The 12,716-nt window shown below is 41.2% G+C and overlaps 2 protein-coding genes and 1 pseudogene across 3 annotated transcripts in view; 1 reads left to right on the top strand and 2 right to left on the bottom strand.

Annotated features, from left to right (window-relative positions):
- The window catches only part of THOC7 (THO complex subunit 7), a 331,341-nt gene that overhangs the window by 289,086 nt on the left and 29,539 nt on the right, over positions 1-12,716 (top strand). The gene's annotated exons all lie outside the window — the stretch shown is intronic.
- The window catches only part of ATXN7 (ataxin 7), a 138,864-nt gene that overhangs the window by 119,333 nt on the left and 6,815 nt on the right, over positions 1-12,716 (bottom strand). The window lies entirely within an intron of this gene.
- Positions 2,170-12,703, bottom strand: LOC145721604 (NADH dehydrogenase [ubiquinone] 1 alpha subcomplex subunit 1 pseudogene; annotated as a pseudogene).

Here is a 12,716-nt window from a genome sequence, read left to right as displayed (position 1 = left end):
TCCCTGGCCCAGCCTGCAAGGCTCTTCACCCTCTGGCCCCAGTTCTTCCCTTGGGGCGTTTGTACTACATTCTGCTTTTGGACCCAGCTAACTTCTTCAGGACTGTTTAGAAGTCACTTACCCCTGGGGGTGGGGGGGGAGAAGTCATTTACCCTTTCATCTAAATGGACTTAATCCCACACTCCAATTCCCTAAAACTGGTTTAAGTCTGCATCTTCATGAATGTCAATATTCTCAGAATGGGCAAGCATCCTACTACCCTGTATCAAAGACCTCCCCTACAGGTTTCCCCCCAGGACAATCACATAAAGGTATGGAGAAGAGCAATCAGTTTTTGAAATTAAACAGATCAGGATTTAAATCCTGTTTTCTATTTATGAACAGACCTCAAGTCATTTCACCTCTATGATGAAGTTTAATTGAGGAGATAACAAAAGCACAGTACTTAGCACATACTAAGTGCCATTATCATTATTATCCCCATATTACAGGAAGAAATTAACTCCCAATTAGCAGGATACCAAAAGCCACCAAGCTGGTGAGTGGTAGGGGTCTGGGTTAAAAGCCAGTTCTTTTTCCTTCTTTCTACAATTTATTGAGCACCATTATTAAACACCATGCTTGGCACTGAAGACACAGCTGTGAAACAGACAGGTACCCTGCTCTCATAGTACTTACATTCTGATAATGAAGAAACCCATCAAACATTTACACTAATACATTTAAGTGTTTGAGGGAGAAGAGCAAAGTGCCTGCTTATATATGAGTTTTTGGTTTTTTTAAATTTTTATTTATTCGACAGAAAGAGAGAGAGAGAAAAGAAGCAGGGGGAGCGTCAGAGGGAGAGGGAGAAGCGGCTCCCCGCTGAGCAGGGAGGCCGACATGGGGCTGGATCCCAGGACCCCGGGATCATGACCTGAGCCGAAGGCAGACACTTGACCCACTGAGCCACCCAGGAGCCCCATATATATGGGTTTTAGAACAAGTAATAAGATCCCTGGATTTTATCTGGAAGGTCAGGGAAGGATCCTGTGAAGAGGCAGCATTTAAACTGAAACCAGGAGGCAGAAAAGGTGTTCTAAGATGTCGGTGGAGCTGGCACCCGAGGCAAAAGAAATCTCAAGAGAAAAGACTCTAATAAGTATGGCTTGACTGAAGAACTAAAAGGCCAGAGCACCTGAGGAGGCAGAGATACAGGTGGGGCCAGATCAGAAGACCACAGAGGGACATGGTAAGGGTTTGAATGCCATCCATCTTTGAAGCATTGGGGAGCCACCAAAAGACTGGCTGCTCTTGATGAAACAGTACTGAAAGACTCACTCTGACCCCAGCTCCTTGAGTTCAGGCCCTTTTGGTATCTTTTTATCGTATTTCTAAAAATGGCAAGTGTAAACTTTTAATAAATATTTGTGAGCCACTGGAAAGAAATCTCTGGTAAAGACAGATTAAACCACTTCTCCATCTTATTAATCCCACATCTGATGCTTCTATTAAAGGACCTATCACTATTATAGTTGGGTGTGGACCTCTCTTCACTGTTTAAAGTTTTGGGAAGCAAAGTAAGTATCTTTTTTATCTTTACATCTCTCAAAGCCAAGTGCTCAATAAAATCATTTTAATAGCTTAAAATCTTTTTTTTTAAGATTTTATTTATTTATTTGACAGAGAGAGACACAGCGAGAGAGGGAACACAAGCAGGGGGAGTGGGAGAGGGAGAAGCAGGCTTCCCGCTGAGCAGGGAGCCTGATGCGGACCCTGGGATCATGACCTGAGCCGAAGGCAGACGCTTAACGACTGAGCCACCCAGGCGCCCCTAGCTTAAAATCTTTTCTTGTATTTCTAGATTGGCTGAGTAAGAATCTTCATGCCAATTTATCCACCTTAGTTAAATAGATCTGAAAGGATAATATGCAGAGACTTTAAAAAAAAAAGTTCCACTTCCCTTTTGCAGCTTTTTTTTAAGATTTTATTTTATTTTTTTTTAAAGATTTTTTATTTATTTATCTGAGAGAGAGAATGGGAGACAAAGAGCATGAGAGGGGGAGGATCAGAGGGAGAAGCAGACTCCCCGCCGAGCAGGGAGCCCGATGCGGGACTCGATCCCGGGACTCCAGGATCATGACCTGAGCCGAAGGCAGTTGCTTAACCAACTGAGCCACCCAGGCGCCCTTTAAGATTTTATTTTTAAGTAATCTCTACACCCAATAGGGTCTTGAAATCACCCCAAGATCAAGAGTTGCATGCTCTATGGACTGAGCCAGCCAGGGTACTGCTGCAGCTTAATTCTAACAACAAAAAACCTTCACCAATGTGTGATTAAAAGTACAATTTTTGTATTTTAGGATATATCACTTGTACAGCTCACATGCATATTTTTTTTAAATCTTAGTTTAATTTTAATCAAGAACAAAATGCCCCAACAGAAGGTCTTTCAGTGACTTTCCAATTCGTCTTAGAATTGTTCATATTATTTCTTTGAATATTTAATTAATTTGATAAGGGTAGGATAACTGCTTGGACTATTTATATTAAAAGATACAACTGAGTCATAATAGTTCACATGCTTTAAGGTTTATTTTGGGATTTCAGGAGATGAGAATGATGTGTTAACATGATGAAAGTGCAATTATGAATATGCTACTAGTGTGTGCTAGTAATTCTCCATTTGATTGCCCTCTCTCCATTGCCAGACCAATTTTCCACCACTCTGGCCCTGCTCTGTGCCCCCAAAGACTTGACCTTTATGGGTAGAACCACTGGGTTAAAGCAAGCGGGCCTCCAGGTGGGTTTGGCCAGTAGAAGGCACCGGAAGAAGATCAAAGAGAGAGGGAGGAAAGAAAGTGGGGGACGGAGTATTGCTTCCTTATTCCCTCTCTGCTCTTGGCTACAAATTCAGGCAGTGGCTGAATCCTCCAGGGCTCCAGCTCTCTCGTTGGACTCCAGTAAAGCTATTTCTTCTCTTTGCTCCTTTGGACCCAATGGTGATAATGGCTTTCCATTGTGGTTGGTTCCACGGATTATAGGAGTCCCACGTCACCCTTAACTCTGGCATTCCTCTGAAAATAATCCTTTCATTAGTCTCCAGAACCATCTGAATGGGCTTGGTTTCCTGCCAGACCTAAGAATTCAAACCACAGACTTGTAAAACCATCAATCTCCCTCTTTTGCATATAGCAGTTATCATCACAATGGTTATTCATCCTCCAAAGCAATTCCTTCATACCAAGCACTGCGTGTAAGCTCTTATAATTCTCAGACAGAAATGACACCTTTTAAACTGGTCAGTGTAGGAGAACACAGGAGGGCGCTCCAGAACGACAGCTACGACAGCTGGCAGAATGGAGGGGTTGACACAATTCTCTAGGCAGGAGTCTGTTACATGTCAAGAATAAAACGTTTACAAAGAGATGCTACTTCCTCCTACTTCTCCCTGGGTTTCCTCTCACTAAGGGCTTGGGATCAAAGTCAGCGCTGTATTTTCACCCAGAACACCAAGAAGCTGTATCCCTGCCTGGGGAAGTTGTCCTGTGCGGCACTTCACTTTGCTAGTTTCTCAGACTTAGGGATCTGCTTACCACTAGGCCAAGGCACACAGAAAGAGAGCCAACCATCTTTTATTACTAGCCACCTGCCCATCTTTCCTTCTTTCTCTCTTTCATCCCAGGTTAAATCTTTCTTCTACACTAAGGCAAAAGATGAGCAGGATGAGAAAATTCTGCTTTGTTCAGCCTTGCCTGTCTCTTTAACAGATCTGACCAGATTAGCACTTTTCTTTTCCACTGGAGAGGACTGGCATATGCTTATACCATAATCTGCTCTGAGCTCCTTCGGATTTTTCTTTTATCAAGTCGACTGGATTTGAGGTTAGATGTTAATTGAAATCACCTGGGAGTGTCTAACCACTCCGCCTTGTTTTCACTTAGTACAAGTAACTATTTGTACTCTATTAGAGTACTCTAATAGAGAAGGTGACTCTATTTCTGAATATTGGGACATTCTTTTGAGTAAGGGCCTATTTAAAGAATTCTTCTAGGGGGCTGAAAAGAACTGATGTGGCTTAGGGGCTCCTGGGTGGCTCAGTCGGTTCAGCGTCTGCCTTCGGCTCAGGTCATGATCCCGGGGTCCTGGGATCCAGCCGCACAAGTCTGGGCTCCCTGCTCAGCGGGGAGTCTGCTTCTCCCTCTGCCTGCCGCTCCCCCTGCTTGTGCGCTCTCATGCACCGCACTCTCTTTCCGCCTCTCAAATAAAAAAAAAAAAAAGATGAAGAAGAAGAACTGATGTGGCTTATTCAACAAGCTACTCCACCGAGAACTCCAAATGTCTCCCTCTGCAACCCGTAGACATTCAGAGTTAACAACAGTTGCTAAGATAAAAGACTTAGGCAGACAGAGGGAAGTCTGCAGAAAAGATGCTCTGCCTCACTTTAGCCAAGGCTAGCCAAAGGGCAAGATAGCTCTCTTCTCTCAAACTGGGGTTGGGGGGGAGAAGCCCCTCTCTTCAGCTTTTGGCAACACCTGAGAGGCAGTGAGATTAACAAAACTTAACCCACTGAGCCACACTATATATACGTTTCTACTCTTCATTATCCTTACTTGTAAGCATTCATTCCAAAGGATATTTAATTGGGCAACCCTATAACCAGCTGGGTGGATCTACATCAAATATTAGTAGTGGTATCTTTGGGTGGTAAAAGTATGAGTAACTGTTATCTGCTTCTGTGTATTTGTGAAACTTTCCAATTTTTCTACACAAACCTATTTTTTCTTAGCGGTTCGCTGTTCTAAGAGGAGATTAACAAATCAAACACTTCATTTTTGCAATCAGGAAAAAGTTATTAAACAAAAACCTTGCAAGCATTCAGAAATTTCAGTCTTCCATGAGAACCGAATTTATGTAATTCTTTTCTTTTATGGAATTCTAACTTTTTGTTTTTATTATGTACTACATTAATACACTGCATAACCTTCTAGAAGGGGTAGATGAGCATAACCAAGTCATTTTTCAACAGTCAGGAAAATGCTTCCTTAATCAATATTCTCCAAATCCTCTGACGCATAGTAACGATTAACTCCAGAGACCCGCCTATCTCTTTGCATCAAACTCCACTGATATGGATAATAGGAAACCCATTTCTCCTTTTGCCCCCGTTACTGAACCTGTGGATGTGCGCCGTGGCTATGCCAGGGATGACCAAGCACACGGCCATGACACCGATCCCAGGCAGAATCTTGAACCACATCACACCATGGTCGCCAGGGCCAAATTCTTCCTTCCTGGCGCCCTAAAGGTGACCCAGCCTCAGCCCCTAGCTGATAGGCTCCCCTTTTTTTTTATGGAATTCTTAAAACTTAAAATCAAAGTCATATTTTTTAGCTTTTGTGTATTTTAAGATTTTCAGTACATTTTATAACTTGTTTTAAAATTAAGAAACTATTCAAAATGTGAAAAACAAGAATACTAGCTTTAACATGCAATTTTTTTTCTAGTACACATCACAACCTTAATTTAGATCATTTAGACTCTTCAAGGTCAACGTTCACTATTTTCATACGCTGCAGTACTAATTCAGGTTTTTGTTTTTTTTTTAAAGGAACTGTTTCTCTCTAAGAACACCACACAGATGATATCATATGCAGTTAAATGGTTAAGAGACTACAGATAAGGGCGCCTGGGTGGCTCAGTTGGTTAAGTGACTGCCTTCGGCTCAGGTCATGATCCTGGAGTCCCGGGATTGTGTCCCACATCGGGCTCCCCGCTCGGCAGGGAGTCTGCTTCTCCCTCTGACCCTCCCCCCTCTCATGCTCTCTCTCTCTCATTCTCTCTCTCAAATAAATAAATAAAATCTTAAAAAAAAAGAGAGAGACTACAGATAAAAAACAGACTGGTGTTTCTTCCACTTACAAATGCTAGCCAATAAAAACTTTCCAGTCTACAGCTGATTAATACTTGACACCAGATCTATGGAAAGGAAAGCCAATCGTGGCTGGCTCTTAGCTAAAGCAACAGACACACTAAGAAACCTGCCTACTATCACATCGTGCCTTCTGTTTACTAGGACAAATGATTTTTCAGGTAAGCTCCATTATAGTTCTAAACAGAAAACTGGAATACTACCTTTTCTAGGAGCTACCATTCTCATAATCTATAATAGCTAAACACGTGTTAACTCACTGTCTTGTAGTGTTGAAATATATTCACAGGGAATCTTGAAAACCATAAACATTTTTACTAGCTTCAGGAAGCTAGTAAATTTGAACAAGTGATTCCTTTTAAACTGTCCTAATGTAATGGCAAATGGTCTCTTTTCTAACTTCGATTTCCAAATGATTTATAGTTATACCTACCAGAACAATAGTAATCAACAGGATGGGTAGTGGAAGGAGCAGCGAATGGAGTCTTAAATATCTCTTTTTAGGGCAGCTAAGAGGACCTATGTTCCAAAACACTAAAAAATGTCTTTGAGTTCAGAACACTAAAACTTAAAAACAGCAAAAAACAAAGCACAAACAAAAAAACAAAAAACTTAACAGCGTGAACAAAATATAAACAGATGAAAAGTATGCACTTTTTTTTTTTTTTTTTTAAGATTTATTTGAGAGGGGCGCCTGGGTGGCTCAGTTGTTAAGCGTCTGCCTTTGGCTCAGGTCATGATCTCAGGGTCCTGGGATCAAGCCCCACATCGGGCTCCCTGCTCGGCGTGAAGCCTGCTTCTCCCTCTACCACTCCCCCTACTTGTGTTCCCTCTCTCGCTGTCTCTCTCTGTCAAATAAATAAATAAAGTCTTAAAAAAAAAAAAGATTCATTTGAGAAAGAAAGAGAGGGAGAGGAGGAGCAGAGGGACGGGGACAAACAGACCCTGTGCCTAGTATGGAGCTCGATCCCACGGCCCTGAGATCATAACCTGAGCTGAAATCAAGAGTCGAATGCTTGGGCGCCTGGGTGGCTCACTCGTTGAGCGGCTGCCTTCGGCTCGGGTCGTGGTCCCGGAGTCCTGGGATCGAGTCCCACATGGGGCTCCCTGCTCAGCGGGGAGCCTGCTTCTCCCTCTCCCACTCCCCCTGCTTGTGTTCCTGCTCTCGCTGTCTCTGTCTCTGTCAAATAAATAAATAAAATCTTTAAAAAAAGAAAAAAAGAGTCTAATGCTTAACCAACTGAGCCATCCAGGTGCCCCAAGTATGCATTTTTCAGTGAAGAACTTTGCTAGCACTCTTTTCAGGATTAAGTTCAAGGATTCTAAAGGTTCAAAATGCTTGCAAAAATAAGACCATGAGACAATTAGAAATGCAAGAGAAAAAGACAGTTTTTGATTAGTATTAAGTGTTAACATGTTTAGAAGCTGTAGAAATCAGCACCTGAAACAAATTAGAAAAAGACAATTTAAAAATTAGTGTTAAATGTTAGGACAATGTTCTAAAAGCTATAGAAAAGTCCTGAGATGTCTCTATAAAAAGTTTTGGCTAAATAAGAACCACCATATTAACACTATGATCACATTAATGGTTCAGACTACAGTGAAACTTTACAAGCAAGGGGGAAGGGCCTAACATACAACCCTATTGTTTAACTATCTAAGCCACCCAGGCGCCCTCATACAACCCTATTGTTAACAGAACCCTTCTGGAGACCCTAATTAAACAAGTGTCAAACACTCCTCTCAGAATCCCTTGTAGTGGTGGGCCTCAACAGCAGAAAACAGAGCAGACCATTTAAAAAAAAGAGTCCAGGGGTTGGGAAGACAAGTGACTATACCACAAGGTGGTAATTACACCGTGGGGAAGTAAAAAAGGCCAGACTGAAGGGCTCCAAGAGGTACTTCAAAACCAGCTAATCATGGCAAGAAGAGATGGGACAAACTGGCTTCTCAACTGGCTATCTATGGGGATATAAAAAGAGGCTGGGCCTCCAAAGCAAGACTAAACAAAAGTGGCTACTAATGGCCAAGGTGAGGACTAGATACCTCCATTACACACCAGTGTCCCAATATATATTCACCCATCTCCAATTCAGCCCAGAAACCTGAGAAACCAGAAGAGAGGCTTCTCCAGTTGGGAAACCGGCCTTCTTGAACCGTCCACAGCAAAGGCATGGGTAGTCAGAATACCTAGGTTTTCCTGCCAACAGCCCTATATCGCAGGGGAAATTGCTTACCTTTTCTAAACCATCTGCTCAGCTGAAAAACAGGAAAAATATGCTTTTCTCTGACTTCAAAAGATTATTAAAAATAGGAGTATATACTTGAAAATGCTCTGAATAAAATCACACTGTACTTACGCCAACATTTTACTGCTAGAAACATGGTTTAACTTACAGCTAAAGGCTATATAAATGTAGGTTGTTCCTTCGACCCATAATCTGTAAGATTTAAAATATTTATTTTTAAGTATTAGCAAGGTTACAATGAAAGCCACTAGACAGGTAGAGAAAACAGAAAAACAGAAGCAGGGCAATGTGGGGACATTCAGGGCAGGGGCCAATAACTGTATCTCACTGTGGCCTAAGGGAATCACTATGAACTAGGTAAAACTATTCCTAACAGGAACCCTGTTACCAATAAATGGCTAAATTATAGTTCATATGATTTTCTTTTAAAAATCAGGGAAATGGGGTGCTGGTTGGCTTAGTCGGTTAAGCGTCCGACTCTTGATTTCGGTTCAAGTCATATCAGGGTCATGAGATTGAGCCCCACTTTGGACTCACACTAGGCATGGAGCCTGCTTGAGATTCTCTCTCTCTCTCTAACCCTCCCCCTCCCCCATCTAAAATAAATAAATAAATCTTTAAAAAAATAATAAAAATTAGGGAAATGATAGAAAAGATTACTATGTAAAACACAGATAAATATGTTATTGCCCTTGGAATGGTAAGCACTTATTATTAGTGGAAATGGAAAGAGATGGCGGAGTCACAAAACTGCTTCTCAAACTGGGTCTTAAGAACCTTTAGAGGCATGTGGGGTTGAGAGGGAAAGGGGTGAACCAGGGGTCATCAGCATGTTGCAAATAGTAAATGGGATCAATAATGCACAAAGCAGCTTGCACAAATGTTCAGATAGTGGACATCTGTTGGTTTTATCAGCCCTGCATTCACTCCCCTACTGGGGAACAACCCCCCCACCCCAGTAGGTACTTTCTTGGTGAAGCAGGAAACAAGGCATCTTCCAGGACCCAGGCTGACCCCGAGAGATACACTCTTAGTAGAGGGTGGAGTTAACAAAGAGCTGGAAAGGTTAATAAGGCCAGCACCCTGTGAAGACTGTCCACAGGCCTGGTTCTTCAGCTCTATTGTCAATTCGGGGAGCTACACCACATCCTTCCAGTAACCTCCTTTTTTGCTTAGGGCAGTCCAATTTTGTTTCCATACTTACAACCGAAGACCTTTAGCTGATTAGCTATTATTTTCAGTCTAGGAGAGTCTATTTTCTCAAAGATTTGGGAGGTAAAATTTGACAAGTAATTTTAAAATACTGGTTTTATGGTAAAACAAAGGGATGTATCATGGAGTAGAAGACAGAATTCATGTAAAATTTTAAGATATTGCATTTTCCTTCTGAGATTTCTAAAGATATGCTCCCCCCCATCCACGCAAATTTCTTTAGCAATGGATTTAAGCACTGATACAGGGATAAACTTTCCATAACTTTTAGAATCTGCCACTAACTAGGTAAAAGATCTAGGGCAAGTTACATAACCTCCCTAAGGTTCACTTATCACAACTTTAAAATGGGAGTAATAATAGTACCTACCTCATAAAGCCGTTATCCCAAGAGATAACACAGGGAAGCACTTAACCCTATGCCTCACTGCAGAGTTTATCAGTCATGTCAAACAAGGGTTAATATACAACAGCAAAGGGCATACTCTTCACAAAGATGGCCACAACAATACAGCTGCCACCCCCCCACCCCCCACCAACTGCTGTCAGCATGACTTGTGATCTGTACTTTGCAGCATCTTCCATCAAAAGGTGGTGCCTACTTTCAACCCTTGATTCTGGACTGGGCTTGTGGCTTGCCTTGACCAAGAGAATGTGGCAGAGTGACTGTGTGACTTCTAAGCCTAGGCCTCAAGAAGCCTTGCAGCTTTCACCTTGAAACACAATGTCTCCATGTGAGGATAACGTAGTCTAACTGCTGGAAGAAGAGATTGTGTGGTGGTCAGATGACCTGTCCCAGCTAGACAGATCCCTAGACCAATCAGCTCTGACTGGAGACTGCAGATGACAACAGCCACATCAGTGACCTCAGGCCAAACAAGAGCAGTGGAAGAACTACCCTGCCCTAATTGTGTGCAAATAAATGGTCATTATTGTAAGCCACAAAGTTTTGGAGCGGGTTCTTCTTACTGTGCAACATGTAACTGATAGGTATACTTCATCAATTATCATAGTATTTCTACATTTTTTTTATTCCATGCATTTCCTAAAATTTCCTACAAACAAACCCAAAGCCCCAGTGTTTGCAAATAAGTATGTCACAGCCAGATGTGGTTATACTTCTCATTCTTCATAGCCAGGTCAACGTTTCTAATTTCATAGAAACATTGAAATACATCTCAGAACTTGGGGGTTTAGGGTGGAAAGTAAAACATACTCCCAAACCAAAATAACTTAAGTGAAAATAAAGTGAAAAATTTCTAAAATTATCACAGGTACACCACAAGGATGCAGGTGCACACAGAGTTGAGCTAAGACTGAGGTAACTAGCTAAGAGAAAAAAAGTGAAACAAAATTGGTATGATTCATTCAAATAGTAGAAATCAAAACAAGATTTCCCTTTTAACAGTTTTTGCACCTGACATTTTCTTCCATATACTTTATAAAGATGACCAAAACCCTCTTTTAAAAGTTCACCATGCACTGTCAAGAGAAAGGAAATGCTTGCTTTAGGTCACCATCCACACAACAAATATTTACGGAGTACCAACTCTGTAAATGCTAGTGAGCTGTTAGCCCCGGAAGATTTTTTTTGACAGTGTACACAGAGATAGCACGCTAAAGGGAGCATGACTGATGACTAGGTGAACCTAGACCACACTCCTGTCTTGACCAAGGTACCTGGTCTGGTCAGAGGGTTTAGGCTGGTGAATGTGGCAAACAAGGCTCTGCCCTCATGCAAGCCTCTAGGAGGAGGGAAATATTAGCAGCCAATATTATCATCACCAATATTATTATCATCACTGTCACTACTATTATTATTATATACCCTTATTTGTCCCACCACTTCTTCCTCCTTAGTTACTGCTAAGTATCTGGAACTCTGCTAAGCACTTGCTTCGTTTAATCTTCACAACAACTTAGCGAGGTATTGCCTACATTTTCATTCATTCATTCATTCATTCATTCATTCATTCAGCTTTACACCCAATGAGGCTTGAACTCATGACCCCGAGATCAAGAGTTGCATGCATGCTCTACCAACTGAACCGGCTAGGTGCCCCAGTATTGCCCACATTTTATAGAGGAGGAGACCGAGGCCATAAATGGCTAAAAGTAACACAGACAGTAAGTAGTGGAGCTCAGGCTTTTAAACACTACCCTATACTGCCTCAATACATCTGAACTCCTTAATGATTTTACAGGAATCTCAATGGAGGAAAATCTTTCACAGCAAGAAATGAGGCACAACATACTATCATGAAATGTCTGTTTCAGTGCGTTTCTTCTGAAAACTGTTATTTAGTCCTGTATGGATTTTTTTTTCTTTCCTGTTAGAAAAGTCTGGAAAACAGGGGCACCAGGGTGGCTCAGTCGTTAAGCGTCTGTCTTTGGCTCAGGTCATGATCCTGGGGTCCTGAGATAGAGCCCTGCAATGGGCTCCCTGCTCGGTGGGAGGCCTGCTTCTCCCTCTCCCACTCCCCCTGCTTGTGTTCCTGCTCTTGCTGTGTCTCTCTCTGTCAAATAAATAAAATCTTCAAAAAAAAAAAAGTCTGGAAAACATTCTTGCTTATTAGTAAAAACAGAAAACATTTTTAAGGTATATGAGAAATGTATTTCACTTCTATTACAACACAGACTATGAATGAAAGCAGTCATGAGAGTTCAACTAGCCACAAATAGGAAATATTTTAATTACTATATTTATTCTTCAATAGCTTTATTATTTTTTCCTGATTATAAAAGAAGCACATGCTACATAAAAAGAAAAATTGAGAAAGACAGTTTTTTTTTTTGAGAAAAACATTTTTTAAAAAAATCACCCACAATCTTATTACCTAGAGATAACAAGTATCTTGAAGGATATACAGAGTATATCCTTTAAGATACTTTCTTTTAGGTTTCTATATATAGGGCTTTTGCCCACCTTTAAAAAATCATTAAAAAAAAAAAAATCACACATTATATTCTCATGCTACCTTCTTCTAAACATCATTCCACATCAAAGAATATTGACCTGCATCACTTTTTTTTAAAGATTTTTTAAAGTAATCTCTACTCCCAATGTAGGGTTCGAACTCACAACCCCAAGATCAAGAGTCTGCACACTCTACTGACTGAGCCAACAAGGCGCCCCCTACATCATCCTTTTTAAAGACTGTACAGTATGTCACTGCATGGGTAGGTCCTAATGGACCTAATCAATCCTTTATTAATAGACATTTGGATTACTTTCAATGTTTTGCTATTATAAAAAGAAAAGGCAGTGAGCAGTCTGATACACACATCTATGCACATTTGACCAATTGTTTAAGATAAATTTCTGGATTTTGACTTGCCATTTC

Source organism: Leptonychotes weddellii, chromosome 1 (genome assembly GCF_054177405.1).
Source record: "Leptonychotes weddellii isolate Sample4059 chromosome 1, ASM5417740v2, whole genome shotgun sequence".
Taxonomy (NCBI): Eukaryota; Metazoa; Chordata; class Mammalia; order Carnivora; family Phocidae; genus Leptonychotes; species Leptonychotes weddellii.
The sequence above is the reverse complement of the archived record's forward strand: the minus strand, read 5'-3'. Positions and strand labels throughout refer to the sequence as shown.